Source organism: Ostrinia furnacalis, unplaced genomic scaffold (genome assembly GCF_004193835.3).
Source record: "Ostrinia furnacalis isolate ACB-3 unplaced genomic scaffold, ASM419383v2 OfSCF0398, whole genome shotgun sequence".
NCBI lineage: Eukaryota > Metazoa > Arthropoda > Insecta > Lepidoptera > Crambidae > Ostrinia > Ostrinia furnacalis.
In genome coordinates, this window is record NW_021130637.1 from 477,185 (window position 1) to 499,411 (window position 22,227).

The window sequence follows — 22,227 nt, forward strand, 5'->3', positions numbered from 1 at the left end:
GTCGACAATAATGGGGTCACTTTAAAAGTAAAATAAGTTAAGTAGGACAATACAAATGTTTTATTTGCCAGTACCTACTTACGCTAGCACATTTAACGGAAGTCCTTACCAATTTGCGACCATTATCTATGCCAGATTACCACATGATGAATGACTTTTTAATGATCGAACTCGAAATTATTAAGCAATCTCGTGACAAGTTCATTAAAGTTCATGAAAAAAATACATCAATTTTCACCGGAAAGAACAGTTTTCTGTATTCCGCCGGTGAGACACGAAATCTTTACGCAAATAACGTTTAAGATGTTTTACGTAGTATTTACTGAAGGATCGACGTTGTTGATTTGTCGAGGCCTCCGTCATAATATATAGGAATTCAACATGTTCACTCGCTCACACTCTCTTGAGAGTGTTTTCAGAGGCGACTCTAGTGTTAAGTTCATTTCATTTCCAAAAGTTTTCGTTCATAGCCACTTCAGTGGCGGAACATTCATCGACCGAATCGACGCAGGCAGGAGAGGCACATCAGACCGACGGTAAGTCCTCGATAATTGGATGCGCACGCGGCGCTCTCGTTAGCCCCCGCCGCCATTAGCACGGTTAATCATCCTCAATACCAAATTGCACAGTTCGGCTAAACTCACTGCCTTTGTCAAATTACTTTATTTGTAAACGACTCATCGGGATCTTACAAGTTACAGAATTTAAAAAATTTAAAGGTAAATTACGGGTTTTAAAGTGAAAAAATAAATTCTAAAGTAAATAACATCGAATATTTTGCTACAATGTTAAAACCTTCGTTCTTTGTTGATCAAATGAAGATACAAGTGTACAAAACAAATACCAAACGTTATCAGAGAGTAAGTCATACTTTTTTATTTTTTCCTTCTTACTTAAAAAATCTTACTTAGTTATCTCCATTGAGTTTCATTATTTTTAACTGTAAAGCCCATCCAACTGTAATTTCATAATTATTTTCCACCAAATAAGAGTTTTGGAACATTTACACCTACCGTGGCATCAGCATCACGGACTCTATTTTGTTAACACGTCATCCAAAACTCTTTTGATCTATGTGAGAAGACAGAACATACTAGATTTAAAACCTTGTGATTTCTTGTGCCTAAGTCTTTGTAGTTGTTTTTAGGTAAAGGATATTCATGAATTGAGCTATTTACTCTTGGGATCTTTCTGAAGGATATACTTTTCTGATTTCTTACGTCATAACCATTGTTTTGAAATAATAGATTATTGTTTGATTACTTTTTATGAAGTGATATTTAAAAACTAGATCAATAGAATCTACAAGGTTCTAATTAATTAAAGCATACACGAATCATGCGCAGGCTGTAAAAAGATATTCGTAAAAGAACATTGTCATTCCATAATATGTATTTAGGTACTATTGGACCTCATTATCTTTTTACCCCGTAGATTTTTTTAATAAAAGTGCATAACGCAATATCCTTATAACATTTATTTTTCTGAATGTAATATTAATTCCCATTAAGTAATATCACATAATAATAAAATGTACCTACTACGTATTATTAATATTTTTCTCTACCTCTCTTACTCTTTATTACTCGTGTTATGATACAAGCAAACATACCATATTTTATACTAAATTAAACATAGACTATTCAGCAGTTGGCATGAGTTATTGAGATTAATATCTGCAACTTAAATACGGTTGACAAATATTACAGTTTTTGCTCTTCATTCTGTAACTTAGTTTTTGGTTTTTTTTTTTTGCAAAGATTTAATCACAAAATTGAAATAATAAGTATAGAATTTTTCTTATTCTTATTTAGGGCTATTTTCACAACACAAGTCAATGTTTTCCTGAAAGCGTCGAAAATCCTTTTTGCGGTTCAGTGCTATTATGATCCTAAACAGTGCATACTTAGTTGATTTTTTCACAGAAATACCAAATAATTCAAAATTTAAAAATAATAAGGGGCCGTGATATTTTGGCGTGTTTCTATTCGATTTACCAATGTATTTAATTGTTGAATTTCATGTAGGGAACACTGTTCTTAACGAGTCCGACTCGCACTTGACCGGAGTTTAGAAGGCACGTATGTTTTTGTGGGCATGCATGTAAGTAGGTTACGTAGGTATTATTTATCTATCTCAGTAGGTACCTAAGTAAAGTACTGATATCGGGAATTAAGGAAATAGGTATTACCTATACCTATCTGCTTAAGGAATATTTTAAGGAAAATTAAAGCGATTTAGGTATTTTGTGCCCAAATTGCTTGCATATCGTCTGTATAAGCGCTTATACAAACCTTATCCCTACATCTGTTACAGCGTTTAGTCATCAGAATTGCTATTATTATAAAAGTTAATCAGCTAGTTTGTGTTGGTTGGGAGGTATCTGTAAATGTGACGAATCGAGTCATTTCATTTGATTAGAATCGATTAAATTACTGTCTTTATAAGGCAGGCTACAATCGGGAAATGTTAAAGTAAGCGGATGGATTAGTACCACTTACCCTTATAAGTTTCAGAGATCCTAAAATCAGTTTTACTCATGAATTAATAGTTTAGTTTGATGAAGATCGATAAGACCTATTTTTAGTAGATGCCTGCACATGGATTTCCACAAAAACCTTCTCCACCCGCATCCAGGCACTTCCCGCGGCCTTCACCAGATCGTCGATCCATCTAGTGGGAAGCCTGCCCACACTACGTCTTCCGGTTCGATATAAAGAGATCTCAAAACGTATAGAAGAAGAGCTTTCTTCCAAAGGTGTGTTTTACTGACTGTGATTACAGGCGATTTTCGTCTAAAGATATTAAATGGAAAATTAAACTCAGCTTTTGGCAAGAACGACAACGAATAGAAAAAAAGAACTAAGTAAATGCAGTCGTTTGGAACTTATGCGCGCACATTAGGCGTTTCATTTATTTTTATTTAGGTAGATTATATTAATAATGTTTAAATGTATGAAATCATAATCTTAAAAGTGCTACGAATATCAAATACTTAGGTGTTATCATTGACCAACATCTTAATTTTCGCTGCCACCTGGAACAGCTTTCTTCGAAAGCATACAAACTCACATATGTTTTTAAAATACTCCGCCACTTCGCCGATTTTGAGATAATTCGTTCAGTATATTATGCTCTATGTCAATCAGTGTTTGTTTATTGTATCTCTAGCTGGGGTGGCGCAGCCAAAACGGACCTAAAATCCCTAGAAGTTGCCCAAAGAGCCATTCTTAAAGTAGCGACCTTCAAACACTACCTTCATCCAACAAATGACCTATATAGGGAGTGGAGTGTACTCTCAATCCGACAGCTATTCATACTCCAAATAATATTAAAACAACACTCAAAAACATCTTATGACCCCAGGACACAACTAATTAGACGTAAAGATATTGTATGTACTCTTAAAGGGTTTAGAACAACTTTTGCCAAAAAATTCTTTTGCTTTTTGGGACCATATCTATATAACAAAATTAATCGTTTACTTAATATATATCCACTAACAAAAGTAGAATGCAAGAAACTTCTAACCGAATGGTTAATATCTAAAAATTACGAAGAAAGTGAGGCTTTTATTAAAACAATACAATAACTAACACATAACACACACCCACACACACACACACGCACGCACTCACACACACACACACACACACACACACACACACACACACACACACACACACACACACACACACACATACACACACACACTTACACAAAAGATTAGAAAGAAAGATTGCTTTTAAAGTTAAAGTTTAAATTTTTGAAATAGTACTTCTTATCATTTATTTTGCCTATTTGTGTAAATCACATGTTATCATTCTATTTTTTTATTTATTTTATTTTTAGTTTGTTTCTAATATAAAATACTTACCTTAAATAGATTAACACAACCACGCAGTATTGATTAGCCGGTGGTGGAGGCCTGGTGTGCTGTAGCACAGGGTATCCTAGTACGGACACCAGTCTCTACGAAATACTTATTTTTGTTCCTTGTTGTTATAATTACCCGTTACAAATTGTGACTTTATGTATTTTGTAAAGAGAGAAATAAATAAAGTTATTATTATTATGAAACATTGGCTTCAATAGAGTAAGTATTCTATTATATTTTTTATTATATTATAATTATTAATTTAAGTGGTTAAATTATCGAACCTTATTTAGCACAGTTTGCGACACTGCGTTGATAAATTGATTAGTCGTTTTAATCATCCGGGAAATACATGTTTAATACTGTAAATGTACCTATATTAATTTAAAAATTGCATAGCACAAGGAAGTTTCGAAACAACTACGCATTCTAATATTTTAGTCTGATTATAAATATTGTAAGTATGTAGGTATTATTCAAGCCACAAAATTTTGATTGGGAAAGAAAATGTATTTTTGTGAATTGTAACTTATCATCTTTTAAATCGGACTTACGGTTGTTTTCATTCAAATAACTAAATTAATTTTATTGCATCATGAGGTGGTTAATGCAAATGCTTTGCGTGTCCCGTTTATAGCCGAGGGAAATGTAGGAATAGTGAGGAAACATCCCCGTATAGCCCCGGAGGCTGTCACTGTTATCACCACTCAGCAAATATCAATATATCAAACTGGCTTACATACATTTACTGTGTAAATATTGAATTCGTAAATGACGCAGTTATTTCATTACACTACATAATTGTTTACTTTTGATTTTATCATTGTTCTCAGCGGTTGCGGTGTTTTAGGTAGAGTCATGTTTATAATTATTAATTTTTATTCTGCAAGCCGTGCGTGCCTATTTCTTCAAGTCCTTTTGACTGCTAAGGCTGAGTTACACCACGTTACTTGGACCGTAACTATAACGGTAACCGGCCATTTTTTTATAGACTTTGACAGATTTTTGACGTAAGATGGTGCAACTCAGCCTAAATTTTTCAGCAGTTTTTGTTAAAAAAAACATCAAACGGTATTGTCTGATGACGGATCCTTCATTCTAGCTAATTAAATGTTTAGTTCCTAAGTATGGAGGCATTATAATTACCTGCTATTGTTTAAAGGTAAAGGGAAAAAGAAGCTGTCAATCACTTATTTCAATTGAATAGCTATAAAGATAATTGTTTTTGATTCAGTAATTATCATCTGGGTGATTAGATCTCATCGGGCGCCGGCTTCCTGTCCTACGCAGTCCCTCTGTATTATTCAATCACATTCAATTTACTATCTGGACTACGGGGGCCAGAAACGCAACTTAGGCGGTTATCATACTGCGCCGCGCTCCGCCGCGGAGCGCGGGGCGACAGATTTAATCATTGTATGCAAGTACCTCAGTTTGTATAGAAAACACGCGCGGCACTTCACACTGACAACGCGTCCGCGCGCGTGATTTTTTATATGAAAATCACGCGCTCCGCGGCGGAGCGCGCCGCAGTGTTATGACTGCCTTACGGCTGGTGATGGCATTGTTTTTTTACTTGTATTAGTAACCCAATTTGCTACAGGAAGACCAAATCTTGCATACATTTTTTCCATTCAAAACAACGCTTTTGTTTAATTCATTGTGTCATGCGAATTTTATACATTTTAAGTGCTGATTTACGATTCTACTCTTGCCATTATGAAATTGTGAAAGTAAGAAAGTATTGTTACAGTTGTAATAAAAAGTTTAATAATGGCGTAAATATTTTCTAAAATCTTTCGTCCCTCATAATAATATGTAGAGTTGTATGGAGAGTTATTTATTGTACAAATTCGTACCTATTTAAACATCCTGTTTAAATATTTGTCATACAATTTGATATTTTAATAATTTATTAGGACCTAGACAGACAATTTCAATGTTAAGTTGTTTCTGCTCTGAAAACAATAATGTAGCACAGCCAACAGAAGCTATTAGATGTTTATTGACCTACATGCATATTATTTCGATTTCTTACTTGCCTTTATCTTTAATGGCGAAAACATTAAGGTGTATCTCCTAATTTACAAAATTTCCTTCGAATTTGAATATGTACATAATTATGTACCTAAGTAGGTACTTAAAAAAATAAGCTTAATATGGTCTTTCATAGTGCTTATAGTAAAGCAATTATCCCGCGATGATGATCAATTTCTGATCGAAGGCTTGCGTTAAAAGTCAACGATGTCCTATAGTAGTCTCGAAAAGAAACCGGCTTGGTTTTTGAAAATAAAAAACGCTTTGAAATTCTTTAATTTATTTAATTTTATCTTTCATGTTCAAATACATTTCAATGTCATCTATCATCTAGCAAAGTAATTATAAGTTGTATTTTGCAACCTACTTTGACTTATAAAAAATGACCTAATCAAATAATTTAGATCCTGTGGTTGACAAGGAGAAAGCGTGTACCGACCACTTTCTATGAAAACATTCTCCGAGGATAAAAAATGATAAAATACTTCGAGACATTTGTCCATACCACTGTACATACGAGATAGATATCTTATATCCTGACTGATACTACTGAATGTACATGGCTGATGTAATGGAGCTCAGGCTCTACCCAGAATTTCTTCCGAAACACAAAGTTTTTTTATTCAGATAGCTCTATTGTCGCAAGCACTAATATTAGACCGGTGTATTCTTTGCCATTAGACACAACATGTATATTTTAGACACACTTTAGGTACGGTAGTTTGGCTTTTGTGTGGCTTACGTAGGTTGTACGTAAATGTTAGAACTGCGGCATATGACTCAAAAATCAAATGGATGATGATCCGCGAGACTTCTAGAGATCCGTTCTGTGACCCTTGTGACAAAAGTAGCTCTGGTGGTTTGTAAACAGACCGTTTATAAGGTGCGTAAGATTACAAGTTGGTTGGTGTGCCCGGGCAGCCTTCACCTTGTGGACCGGTTCCTGCCGGTGACCGCTCGGGAGTCACGAGGTCGCACCTCTAATCATTGTTCTCGATATGTTCACGAAACTGACACACTGGCTTGCTCAGAAAAGTGATACTAAACCTTTTTATATGCTCCATAGGGAACTCTTAGCTAGAAGGTCCCCCGGGCAAATCGCTAAGTACTTATTTCCTTAGGTGTCAATAAAAATAGAGGTAAATATCAGCTGAGTGAAACGCTTAAAAGGTTTCTGGCCGGATAATTGGTTGAACTCTGTGATGCTTTTTTATAACAGTTTTAACAACAGTCATTATTTGTAAATAACTGTAAAATTAATTAACTGAATACTTAATTTTTTTCATTTAACAAAGCCTCACTGATAGCACAGAATACTTAATACATAGTAGGTACTAGCGTTTCTTAATTAGGATTAAGTGCTTTCTAAAAAATATCGGAAAGAAATGTCACTAGAATAGAAACTACGCAGTCTATGTTATTTTGGGGGCAGTAAATTTTCCACGTCAATTTACACTACGAGTGCGATTGCTCAGCCTCACTGCTTAAAGGACCGCTGACCATCATTTTGTGAGATGGACTTTGTTTGTGCATTAAAGACAAAAAAATCGATACAGTGAGATGTAGCTTCCTTTAAGGAAGATATTTAACAGAGCAATAAAGTCTCTACATCAGTCTTGAGTTCCTTTGGCAGTCTGTAAAATTATTATTTTTAATTAGTTATCAGCAAAGTATAAATATGTAGGTATCTCATCATGATGCCAAAACTAGACTATGATAATATTATTCATCATCCATACACTTGTCAGAGTTTTCCTTCTCACCTACTGCGATTGTTTACAAGTAGATTACTTAGTTTAAACATTTAAAGAAGTAGGCAGGTAGTTGGTTTCATTTCGGGACAATAAATTCTGATAAGGTAAGATTACCTACCTGCACTGACGATTTACGCAAAGAGTAGGGAGGTACATAATTATTTCGAAGTTTTTACATAAACATGTAAGAAGTCGTATTTTTTGAGGTAGACTTACAATGTTACTTTTTGCTTCTCTGGGAATGTCCACATTAGCCCACTAAACATTCTCGGAGAGCAAAAAGCATATTATTATACTATGTAGGTCGTATAGTAGATATTCGTGTGAGAATACACTAATCATATTCGTGGAATGAATTAACTGCTTAATTGTGTTTGCAGTAGCCAGTATCTTAATTATGGCAGTGTCAAAAAGAACATTTATTATATTTCCTGTATCAAAGTTATTACTTATGCTACGTCGACGATTCTAATATAGTTTTTATTCGGGTCCGTAATGACATTTGACTGATTCTTCTTGGCCAAAATGTTCCTAAGCCCGACTGACTAAAATTATGATAATGATGATCATTTGATGAAAAAAAAAACTCGTGGTTGGGCCACGCTTCGCTGGTAGAGTCGTCCCTTACATATTATTATTTGCTCTTACAAAATATTCCTCAGTAGTTTTCTCACTGTTTAATCAAGCCGTGGCATCAATCAGATGAGTCAAGATAACTAGTTGGTGTCGCAGGAATATTTATAAACAAAACAGTCCTATGTTTTCATACTGTCCTGTCAGTGGGTACCTAACTATGTTAGTTGAAAATTGTTGCGATTTTTTTTTGCATTGATTAGCAAGATTTCCATCAGGCTAAAAGTTTTTATCCTATAGTCCCTAAAGCTAAAATTTTTGTATACATGTAATCTGCGATAAATTCTTCTGATGAAACATTTGTCGTATTTTCAAACAGCTTGAGAAAAATTGCTGAATATGACATTGGATTGATAGATGATTTAATAGGGCACAATTATCAGTAATTACAAGAATGAAAAAAATGAGGACAGTAATCCTCAATAGTCAGTGGACGTGGTGGAAAGCTTTCCAGACCAATTATGTTGTAAAATGATGAATAACGACAATTGAAGACTTTTACAATGTTGCAAGTGATTATGAGTTACATCTAGGATCTTGGGGTTTAGTAAATATCGGTTTCGGATAAAAATTGAGAAAAGCAGGTGACAAACGTCCAGTTTTGGAATTTACAACCCTTATTGAAATGGCCATTATGACCGATTTGAGTGTAAATTTTGTAAGCCTGCATGGACTTCTTCGTTCAAATTGTTAAACTAACACATTGCGAATCTTAATTATGAAAAGATAAGTTACGTTTAAATTACAACAAAGCAAGCATCTATCACATGATTTTTGGAATAATAAACACGTGGCGCCAACACTGGTGTTACATTAAGATAATGTAAAAGAAATGGTGTTTTAATGCGTGGTAATGTGACTTTATAATTTTATAGATTTAAAAGCAAGCATCCCATTATTAGATTATTACCTACACAAGCGAGTTATATTAATAGATGTCACAAATTGATATTTTCGTATGAACAATTCAAAAACTTCGATTCATGTCATGAAAATCTCACAAAAACTCAAATTTCAGTTTCATGACAGTATAAGCTGAACCAAAATATAATGTGTGTTCAGGTGTTGTATTGCAGCACTGTGATTATCACTATGTATTAATAATTTTATTAATGTTGTTCCGCATCGTTCCGCCGAGCGTCAGAGAAAAATCTCAAATAAAATATTTTGCAACTAAGGTAGTTAAACGAGTGCTACTCTCTTTAACTATAGGTTACCTAAAAACTACTACTCTTCGAGTAAAAACAACAATAAATACTAAGGCTGAGTTGCACCACCTTATTTTGACCGTAACTATAACAATAACCGGTGTTTTTTGTATGGAGTTTGACAGATTTTTGACGTTTGTCAAAGTTAAGGTAAGATGGTGCAACTCAGCCTATGTAGTGAACTGAAAGGATTTTTCAAAAGTTTTACGTAAGGCAACTTCGTATAAAAGTTTGCGATTACAGTTTGCTTTAGAAAATACTCAGCCTCGTGGACGGTCGCCTCGTGTGAATTTAATTTATAAAGGATTCCAAAAAACCTAACTGCATAATTTGACTTCTGATATACTAATAAAAACTCTTAACTTTTTGCGTCATTACGTAGTTAGTACCTTCTTTGGCCAATTAATGTAGGCGTTAACGTGATTCTATTGATTTAAAAACGTGATAATGTTAATACAAGTGTCCAAGAACTATCGGCCTTGATTAAATATTTTCAGCACTTGCTTGCCATTTACGTGTAAAAATATCTTTGTTTTATACTCCAACCATCGTTGTAAATTACTAAGAGATAACAATAAAATACTTATAAAATACAAAACGCGACAATATGTAAATTTAAATAATTTTCATAATAAAATAATTTAAAAACATTTTTGTATCACAAAGACTTTTTCTTTTACTTAAAAACGTTTTTCAGCTATTAATGAAACCACCTAATGATAATAGGGCGGGCAAGTGTTGTGATTCTTCAAATTCTACTGTGTCCGTCCGTTGACCCTAGTCAAAATTATTTTGATAAAACTACATAGGACATACATATTTTTTATTAAAAAATAACCTGTGAGTGGACAAATGATATCCAAAGACACCCATAATAATTATAAAAACATTACATTTCGATTAAAAATGCAAATCTAAGCCATACGCATTGCTTCCATAATAAAATACCAGCCTCTAGTCATAAACAGGCCAATTTATATTAATGCGCGGAAATCTACATCAGTATTCTCAATTCTCTTTTGTTTTACGCAAAAAATGAAACAAAAAGTAAAGTTTTTGTAATTAGGTACCAGGTTTTAAATTCACAGTGAATTTAAAGATTATCAAGTTAAATTATTTAGAAGACGGTCGTTGGTTTTAAAGTAGTACTTACTCTAATCATAATGCCTATTTTTTTGTAACTCTGTGTAGATAAACAAATTATTATGATCTTTAACCATTCGTGTTATTTGTATAATTTTTCAATACGGAAAATATAGAGTCGAGCGTACAATGCCATAGGGCACGTTAAGCCTTCGCATCTGCATCGGTCCCATCAAGCCATTTCAGACTAAAATCGCTGATACATTGGTGCATACCACAATTGCTCAAAAGGAGAGGTTTTGATTAGTTGCATATTACACGCCCTTGTAGTTACGTGTTCGTTCGTTCGTTTCAGCCAAATGACGTCCACTGCTGGACAAAGGCCTCCTCCAAGGCTTTCCACAATGCACGGTCCTGCGCTGCCCGCATCCAGGCTCTTCCCGCGACCTTTACGAGATCGTCGGTCCACCTAGTAGGAGGCCTGCCCACGCTACGTCTTCCAGCCCGTGATCACGTGATCGCAGCAGTTACGTGTACCTGTAGCAAATCTCGTAGCAAAGGTTCTACGAGATGGCACGATATCATCGTAGATCCAAAACAAGTCATAATCGAGTTTAATTTATTCATACTTATGTTTTTTTTGTTCATTGAAAGACATATTCATATTACATATTAACTACCTTTTAATATCAGCAACACAAAATTTTAAAATATTATTTGGAGAATAATGCTACTTTTCAAAACACGAAGAGTATGGGTGACCGCTTACAATAACTGGATTAAAATAATGTGGCACTGCTTTAAAATTAAATTCCCTTGAGTTTGACATCTGCACGCGCAAGAAAAACTAAATGGAAGAGCGTGCGTACTGAGATCTGACCCATCTGAAGGGTTGCTTTTAAAAATGTGACGTTTATTCTATTAAACAAACAAAAGATTCATCGGCTAAGCCATTGATGAGCTAAGGATTTAAAACTTGTCGTGACCACAAATAACTGTAAATAGATGTGGTTGAATGCACGATTTGTCAAATACTACACATTACCTATAATGTATGGGTATTTAAATTTCTTTAAATCTGATCTTACAAGTAGATACCGGAATACCTTATTTGTTTGTAACTTATGAAACATAATATTAATAATAATCTTATGTGGAGAGTGGCGTTACATATAGGATGGTAACACAAAAATAAATTTTCCTGAAATATTTCATAACCAAAGATGACACCTTGAAAATGTCCTCGCTCTTTGTGAAATGTCAACGCGATCGCTCAGTAAAGTCGCGGAACTAAAGATTGCAACCTTAAAATAAGTTAATTATCAGAAACAATATCACAAGGTGGGGCGAATAAGTCGAGTTGGAGGTGCAAAACGGACCGCGCCCGCCTTCAAACTTCACACCACCGCGGTACTTCCCGAAGCGCACACGCCTCCGCCACGATCTCGAATACCATCTCGATCGAAACTCGATCGGAACGCGAACTCGAAACTAAACAAACGTGTGTAATCATTGAAAACCGTTCAACTTCAAACGCGCGTAACGTAGCCCTATGCGGAATTTAAGGACAGATAGTGACGTGATATGGTTCCCGAAAGTGATATTTGACACCAGTTTATACGATTGTTTGTGACAAAACATTATCAATTAGACATTTCGAAATATCCGAAATGCTTGGGACTTTGTGCTGATATTACCTACTTCGTTTTAGATTTTAAATAATTTTCGAGCACACTTCGATTTCGGTAAGTTTTGTATCTGTTAGGTACGTTAATCTTTTGTAAATAATCGTATTTTAATTGTGTGATTATTATGTTTATCTTACAATTTCCAATGCAATTAACAATCAATAACTACCTTTATGTTATTGTTTATTATATCACACAAATCTAAATTTCTAACAGCATATTATACCCTAAAGTTGAACAGAATAACTATACTAATACTTAAAGATTAATATTAATAAAGACATATTTTAAGAGCATAGCACTTACGCAATGCATGGTAGAGCGAGACCGTCCCAGTGATATCCTTCATTGTAAGAGTTTTGTAAACTCTACCGTGTCATCCTCCACAAACTGTGATTTCAATACTCTCTCTGCTAATATTTGTTGGTAAAATTATGCAGATTGCACACCAGCATACCTCTTTTAGTTTTCCTTAAAAAACATTAAACGAGCTTTCGTGAATCAGAGGCATACAAACGTAATGCAATCGTAAATATTAGTTTTCCCTTTTTAAAAGTTAAAACTTTTTTGGTAAGAACGTTTTTAATGAACTTTTTGACTAAATTACGAACGTTAGTAATTTTAATCAACATTAATCATACATTTATTTATTATTTCATATAGGTTTTTGCAATGAAAATACAGAGTAGACTGTAATGTTGACATTGATAGGAATTTATATTCATGGTAATACAAAATATCTCTTGAATTGAATACAAACATAACTATTACGTTTATGCACGTCGTTTGTCTTGCATTTGAAATAAAAAGGCTACAAAATTTCGTACAACAAAATTTTTCGATAACCTAAGTGCCTAATGAAAATCTAAAGATAAAGTACAGCCTTTGTAACATGACAAACATTTATGCTAAATTAAACAACATAGATACATTCTAATAATGAAAACGTCAGTATGTTATCTATTTAGGTAACTTAATAAACCTCAAGGCGCTGGTAAAAACAATTAAAATTTGAGTTAATTAGTGTTTAGATTGTACTCGTATTGTGTATTATATTTGCCACATGTTGTATTGTGTTATTAGTTACGTACTTGACAATTAATACTGTTTAATTGATCTTTAAACGCAAATCAAGTATGTAGTTAATTATGTTTATTTTTCGCTTAGTTGCCACGGTATAAATTGCTGACACTAATAACTAAGTTGTAACATAAATACGAATATATACATATTATACCTTCTCATAAGTACAGTAGAACTTAAGACTACTTGCTTCTAAATAAATTAGGTTCTAAAAATTATAATATCTCTACCATAAGTAAAATACAATCAGTGCCGTATTATCCATAAGGCACTTTAGGCCAGTGCCTAGGGGCCCACTATGGCCAGGGGCCCACTATGACCAGGGGACCAGCACTCCCGATAAAAAGATGAAAAAAAAAAAAATTTTTTATGCAACAAAACTCAAACCACCTCAAAACTTCACCTTATTTTAGTTAACACATTCAGTCGTCATATTTCGATATTGTGGAACCTAATTAATTTTCGTATTACTGCCCCCCTAGACAAAACGCACTTTTTGATCGAATCGAAAATCGAATCCGTCAAAACTCCATACAAAAAAGGGGCTTTTCGACCACTTTTCGACTGGTTTGCGATTATAATTTGCACTTTGTCTAGACCCACTGCTTTGGTTTACATGACAGGTCGACGGTCGACGCCCTTCAGAGGCTAAAAAGCCTCACTGCGGAGGCTAGGGAGAGGGCTGAGGGTGTGTTGGCTGTATATTCGATATAGCCAACGCTTTCAATACCATCCCTCATTCCACCATACTCTAGGCACTTCAACATCACAGAGTGCCTCAGTACCTTTGAGCGCTGCTGGCCGATTACTTACGGGACCGCAAAGTCCTGTATATTAACAGAGACGGCCAGCTCAAACGGCGCGGTGTAGCCAGTGGGGTTCCGCAGGGTTCGGTGCTCGGTCCACTCTTGTGGAACCTAGGCTTCAACTGGCTGCTTCGGGGCGTCCTTCTCGCGGGCATGAGTGTCACATGCTATGCGGATGACACTCTGGTCACTGCCCGGGGAAGACATTTCGGGCCGCGGCACGGCTGGCGTCGGCGGGCGGCACATTAGTCGCTCGCAGAATACGACGCCTTGGTCTGAAAGTCGTGCTGGGTGTCGTCGACTTTATGCCGGCATTCTCAGGTCAGGAGCATGGCGCTGATGGCGCCCCAGTCTGGGCGGACGCACTCAATAAGAGGGAGAATGCTGCCCTTCTGCGCAGACCCCAGCGGGCCGTAGCGCAGAGGGTCGCAAGGACCTAGGACCTACCGCACGGTAGGGCACGCTGCGGCGCGCGTCCTCGCTGGTACTCCTTCTTGGGAGCTAGAAGCTGGGGTCTTGTCTATCATCTATCACTGGATGGCAGACCAGAAGGCGCGTGGAAAGCGCCCGGCCCCGGAGCGGTGCGGCGCCGTTATGAAGATATGACTCGCGCGCAGTTTGGCCGCCATTGGTCCTGTTCTGGACCAATGGTTGGAACGACCGCACGGGTTCCTCACGTTCCGTCTGGCGCAGGTGCTGACCGGGCATGGCTGCTCCGGTTCGTACCTGCAAAGAATCGGGCGAGAGGAATCTCCGTGTGCCACAAATGTGGCGCGGCGGATGACACGGTGCAGCACACCCTCGCGGTCTGCACAGGCTGGGAGGAGCAGCGCCGTGTCCTCACTGCGGTCGTGGTCCGGGATCTTTCGCTTCCGAGCCTGGTCATCGCCGTGCTGGGAAGTAAAGGATGCTGGAAGGTGGTCGCCTACTTTTGCGAAGAGGTCATCCTTCAGAAGGAGGCAGCGGAGCGCGAGCGGGAGAACGATTCTCTCGCCCCATCGCTCCGCAGGTGGAGAAGGGGCCGGAGAAGGCGGTTGTACGACCGTTCTACTCTGCCCCCAGGTGGCGGCCAGCAGGCCGGGGGTGCGGGGGCACCCTTGTCACCTTCGTCTGACGAGAACGGCTTGACGTTTCGGGCATTCCCGTCGGACCCCCACAAGGGGGGTAGCGTGGTGTCGCGGAAGTAGGGTTTCTGATTCCTCGACTTATTTTTTTTCTCGAGTTTCGAGAATTCTCGAGGCCAAAGTCTCGAGTTTTCTCGGGTCTCGAGTCTTTTAATGAAAACTGCTGAAATCGGTTGAAATTTGATAAAAACACATGTTTTTTTTTAATCTAATATACCTACTTTTATGCACAACAATCAATATTAGAATTTAGCATTGAGTTATGTAGTAATATTACTTCAATGGAATTTAGTACCACTTTTTTTGGTAAAGAAACAGTAAATAAAATCTTCTTTCATAATTTAATTTTTAATTTTAATTTATTTTAATCCCAATCCCAACTAATATTATAAATGCGAAAGTAACTCTGTCTGTCTGTCTGTCTGTCTGTCTGTTACGCTTTCCCGCTTAAACCTCGCAACCGATTTTGATGAAATTTGGCATAGAGATAGTTTGAGTCCCGGGAAAGAACATAGGATAGTTTTTATCCCGGTTTTTGAAACAGGGACGCGCGCGATAAAGTTTTTCTGTGACAGACAAAATTCCACGCGGGCGAAGCCGCGGGCGGAAAGCTAGTAATTAATATTTACTGTAGTGTACTTTAAGGATAATAACAATAAAAATCTGGAGCAACAATTGAATCACTTGTTTTCTAAAGAACACAAGTCTAAATAGCAAAATTACGATAGGTAAATAGTTTTTTTTTTTGACAGAAAAACTTTTTTTAATAAATTTTTAATTTTCTTACTGATAACGACTTGAAAAAACTTTACGAGGAGGCACGAGTACCTAACCTAACGTCTGTTAGGTAAGGTAACTGCCTAGTTATTCAGTCTTTAAATCAGTCAGAGTTAAACATACATAATAAATATATCATACTCGTTGGTGAACATTATCATAACTTAGTTTCGATTGAGATCATTACTTTTAAATCAAATCAGTTAAAAAAGGAAAGACTAGGCCAGTCTAAAAGCAACTTTGACCTATTAAATAATTAAAAACTTACTTGTGTCTAAGAAAATAGGCTTTCAAGAATATTAAAGCTTCAAAATCGAAACTCGAGAATTCTCGAGCTCCGGTAATTTTTTTCTCGTCTCGAATGAAGCCAAATTTCTCGAGTTTTCTCGAGTTCGAGAAAGCTCGAGCAGAAACCCTACGCGGAAGTCTAAGGCTACGGCTGGATACTCACGACACCCCCACTCGGAATACGACGGAACGCCGCGGAGGTTTTAGTGGGTATACCCCGTCCTTTTCCCTTTTTAGGGCGCCGGGAGTCCCACACACCACCCTGTCCCCCGGCAGTGGTGACGGTGCGCAAAGCATTTCCTCCGCGACAAAAAAAAGGGGGGCCCAAAACGAGCTGTGCCTAGGGGCCCCGAGATGGTTAATCCGGCCCTGAATACAATCCTCCTTACTAATAAAAAGTTACACAGTTGTTGAACACTGTTTTAAAATGACATTTCCTTATTAAACGTCACTTTAAAACACTGTTCAACGAGCGTGTAAGTTTTATTAGTAATGGGGAATTATGTGTAGTAGCTTGTTTAGCAACAGGTAGTTATATCGTTTTAAAAATTACTTCACAAAGCAGTGTTGTTAATAATTTGAAGCTGTAAAACTAATTTGATATGTGACGTCCTATTCGTTCATATCTCAGATCATAGAAAGAGAATAGATATGAAGTCGCGCGTAACTACAACGAGAACCAGTGTCCCCACATTTCCCCCACCACAGCTCCCACACACACATTCAACTGTGTAAAAACAAAGCGACTGAGAGTCTACGACAACATGTGCAACCGGCTTAAAAGTGCTGTGATTGGCCAGAAGGCATGCCTTATGGCCAATCAATGGCCGCGTGACGTGACGCACACTTTGAAAACTAGTGAGAGAACAAAGACAAAATGGAGTCGACAAGATATCGATACTTTAAATCGCTAGGGGCAAGGCTCGAAACTGATTTCACAAAATGCTTATGTATGAAAACCTTTTTATTATTATACGTTATTATTAACTACTATCACGCATTTACTTTTTAATTATGGCGATCTGCGTACCGCATATGTTTATCAAAAATAATGCCTATATTAGGCTTTCAACTAGCTCTTATAGTAATTACATAGTTGACAGTTACTAATTACTTCTACTGTTATTTTTTTTTTTGTAAAATCTTATAATCGCAAGTAACACATCATTTTTTTATTTAAAATTACAAAATAGAAAATTATAATTTACTTCTATTTATCGATAATAGGAAACCGCATTAGAACACGAGCACGGCACTATGTTACGACCGGCACATGCGGCCGTACTGTGTATTTTCACACGACAGTGGATATCGGAAGAAATTAAATACATTGCGCAGTAGTTGAGCATGACATAAAGTGGTTGCTAACTAAATCGTCAATGTACAAGTGTGTTAGAATTTTTATCACCACTGATTTCGATATCGCAGTAACTGTTACGGCACTGAATTCGTTCGTAAAAATGTTTAGTTTTTTTTATTTATAAGCAAAATACCAATGGATTTGCAATACTTACATGTAGTAAATGACTCCATTGTTCCTGTAGTTCTTCGTTTCACTTGTTTTATTGCACGTAACGACGCATTATCCAAAATATCGGAGAACATTTCCTTAGTACGACTGAATCGCGACTAACCTAGCTACGCGGCCGATGTTCGTTTCTGGGCATATCGCGGAGACACGCGCCACGCCCCCGTTTCACATCTATTCCCTTCTATGATCTGAGGTTCATATTATGCACTCGTAAATTCTGTGTACAGTTACAGGTTACAGAACAGAACTATCGACATTTATTAAGCTAATTAATAACAGTGCATCGCTTTATCGTTGATTGTCTGTATTTATTTTTATCTAATTTTTATTAATTTGAAAGAAAGAAAAAATATCTATACTTATAATAAATCTGTAGAGAGGTCAATTCTGTACATGAAATATATTTTCAAAATAACTATCAGGGGGTGATTAGTGATCGATACTGATGCCAAAAATGCAATCAGTAAAATTTTTGTCTGTCTGTCTGTCTGTCTGTCTGTCTGTCTGTCTGTCTGTCTGTCTGTATGTTCCTTATAGAAACAAAAACTACTCAACGGATTTTAACGAAACTTGGTACAATTTTTCTTCATACTCCTGGGCAGGTTATAGGATACTTAGGAATTCCCACGGGAACGGGAATCAGCGGGAAAATCCTTTTGTATGAAAAATCGAAACCACTTAAGTTAGACGCTTGAAATTTGGCATGCAGGTACCTTAGTAAACTTAAAGCTTAGTTACAACAGGATATTGCAAAATTCTCACGGGAACGGGAGTTAGCGGGAAAAAACATTTGTATGAAAAATCTAAAGCGCGTAAGATAGACGCTTGAAATTTGCCATGCAGGTACCTTAGTAAACTTAAAGCTTAGTTACAACATGATATTGCAAAATTCCCACGGGAACGGGAGTTAGCGGGAAAAAACATTTGTATGAAAAAATCTGAACCGCGTAAGATAGATGAAGGGGGGGTAAAACGAGATCCACGCGTACGAAGTCGCGGGCGGCCGCTAGTTAATAATAAAAGCGATACAAATTAATTCAATGATTAATTCATTTTAAAAATAATAATTGTAAGTTTGCCTAGGAAATAATGAAATCCTATTATTTAGATATCGATGCAAACTATAGTAAATAGGTAAGGCAGACAATGTTCTCATACGTTCGGCTGGGCCTCACTAAATAATACGGTCGCTCATTGTTATTTATGAGTTTTGTATAGGAGGCCTTGCAGCACCCTACACTGCCATTGCTCGTCAGGTCTACGCGTTCGACGACATCTAGTTGGATTAAAGTAGCAATCCGTGCTGCATTCAAGTCTTTAGGGACATCTTTTGATTATAATAAGCTTATTATTCAGAGGTTGTGAGCAAATATTTAACTTGCATGAAATAGAGCAACATAAATCTTTCCCGCTTTACATGTGACCACCCAATATATTTTTCTGAATTTTATGTCAACGTTAAGGCATTATCGATGTTCTTTTCAGTATCAATATTAATAAAAATAAATTGAATTAACTGCGGTTAGATTGACGGACTTTGAAAAATCTTTTAGATTTTTTGTTTGTAAACACGTGGAACTAAAACAAAAACGTGTTAATGTTAGAGATAAATAAAAAGCCATGATATTCAGAAGAATACCTTCTATTTAACTGCCAGTAAGCAGGGTAATCTGACCTGAATCTAGATCATACAACTACTCATTCCTCCCATATCTCATGTTGCAAACAACATGCAAACACTATTGTTATGTGATTTCCTCATACTTTGAGCGGATTTTTCTTCTTCAGTCAGGATGTAGATTATTCATTACAGCCAAAGAAATATGCATTACTATAGTTAATCCATCACGTAGTTACAAAAGTACATTTTGATATTTTTAATGAGAATTTATTGAATAGTTTTATCAAACTTTTGTTAAAATAAAAGTAACAATTCGTCGAGGATTGATTAATTATATCGATACCTTTTAAGGTAGATAATTGGCAGGCACAACTTTCCTTTTATGAAAGGACAGGAAAATAAATCATTGTTCTATTTTGGAAAGAAACGGGGTCATTTAATTTTAGTTAAGAACGTTTATTGACTTTATTTTTCAATTCTTAATGAACCTTGACTTTACAAAAATAAAATAATAACTACCTATATTTTGTCTAGCTGTAATTTTAAATCTACTATATGTATAAAAATAAGTCGGGTTTTCCTTCCTGACGCTACTCGGGCTCCGTGAGGTTTATAGCAAAGAAAATTCAGGAAAAATTTAAAGGGGATAAAACGGGATCCACACGTACGAATTCGCGGGCGGCCGCTAGTCGTAGGTACATAAGAAGAATACAACAAAGTAACCTACGTATAGCCTGACCAGGAACATAAAAACCCTGGCATAGAGGCGCGTCAATTGCATTTGATAGTGCAACACTGAGTACAGTCGTACCTGTGTTAAATTAATAGGCTAACTTTATGTATCAGGATTCAGGATTACGGGCTAATTTGATATTTTCATGAATTAACGAAAAAATATTATTATAGGTAACCTGGTTTAAATAAATTAAATGAAAACATCAATCGAGCTAATAGGATTTATTTTATTATTCATCAATAATCAAATTCAGAACTTGAATATTCAACTGCAATGTCTGCTCATGAACGCTTCAAACTCGGTACTTCTTTCCCAATTCCATAAAATTCAACACTTAGAAAGTGACAAAAAACTTTAAAATAGGGAGTTGAAACAAACCACAGCTAATTTTCATAGTGGACTGTACTATACGATAAACATGTCAGTCAATTTGACACCCTTGTCGGAAAAATTATTCAATGTAAATATTGTCCGAACCCTTAGTATTTCTCTTCGACAAATACTTTAACACATTGTGAACCACTTTTCTTTCACGACTATAAAAAGATTTCAGCAATTTAATTCACAAAATCAATTGCGCACATTTAAAATAAAGTTTGTTTACACTTTGACAGCAATAGACTGACATGCAAGGTGACATGTCAATGAAGTTTTCAGTTACTGTTGCCATTAAAAGAAATTAGTACCATTAGTTTTCCGCAACATGGCGAGGGTTTTTATGTTCCTGGTCAGGCTATATCTAAGATTAAACTTAGGTAGGTACTATCCAAGAAAATTTTACCTAAACACAATTTAACATGGTGAGAAAGCAGTTTTATTTAAATCAACCTTAGGTACGTAGTTAGTTAGCTACGTAGTATACGAGTAAGCGATTGATTGATTTGCATATAAAAGTCACGTTACGAACTAGTTCGATCGCCTTCAACTTGCCGCTGTTTCCTGCTCCTGCGCACGCCAAACAACTTCTTTTGAACCGACTTCCAAAATAAATACACCGAGCTTGTTTACATTCGATTTGCGAGCTATGGACTAAGCGCCAGTGAACACCAGACCTTCGTAAGGATTTACATTCTTATGAATATACCGTAAAAGCTTACGTATACCATTACCAAATTTTTGGGCAATAATTAAATGTATTTTCCTCATCAGCTAGGTAGTTTTGACTATTCAAGCATTTTAGGGTAGCCAGGTAAGCATTTTAGAGTAGCTGCCAAAGACCCGATAGCACAAACTTCATGATGTTCCAACGTTCTTACCTATGTTGGGAGCTTTTAAACCGAAGGTCTGGCGTTCACTAGCTCTTGGTCTATAATAACAGACAAAATCGACAGTCTTTTAACTTCTTTGTAAACTACTCGCCACGGACTAATAGTCTGACATTAAAAGATAATACGTTAACTGTAAACGGTTACGCAGGTTTAATCTATAGCAATTAGTGGCGTCGGAAAACTGGACGAAAATTTGAATTTACAATATTGAGAAATGACGTGTTTCTTTGTTTTCCTATTTTCAGTATCAGTTAGTCACTATTACAACGCGAATTATAACTTACAAACATCAATTAGTTTTCTCTTCATAAGTTATAAAAAGCACACACAAAAGAACATCTGTTATGTATTATAACAACTCTACCAACAAAGATTTGCGTAGCTAGAGTTGGTATGGTATTATTTGAATTCATAACTCATTCATATTAATAGGACACATGTTATCGTTTAATAACTACATATTATATAACTTTTAACTCTGAAGTTGATACTTAAATTGAGAGTCTGCTCAAGGAATCTATGTAATAGCAAACTTGCCTAGAAGAAGTCTAAACTAGACTTTTAAGGTTGCGAATGGAAGACTTTGCTATGTGTTTTTATTGAGGGATTCACCCACTTATAAACTTTGAGTGACAGACCAAAAACTACGCAGAAGCTGACAACTATTAACATCTTAAATCAATTTGTGATTAAACATCTTAACTGAGACGAAA

At 36.1% G+C, this 22,227-nt stretch overlaps 1 protein-coding gene across 2 annotated transcripts in view; it reads left to right on the top strand.

The window, feature by feature from the left end:
* Positions 1-373: 373 nt before the first annotated feature.
* LOC114363586 (synaptic vesicle glycoprotein 2C) overlaps positions 374-22,227 on the top strand; it is a 35,480-nt gene continuing 13,626 nt past the window's right edge. Inside the window, exon 1 of one of the 2 annotated variants that reach the window (XM_028319356.1) lies at positions 374-536. The gene's annotated coding sequence lies outside the window, so the exon portion shown is untranslated. Of the gene's footprint in view, positions 537-11,978; positions 12,338-22,227 lie in introns of those variants that run through there. The other variant, XM_028319369.1, reaches the window with a different exon arrangement.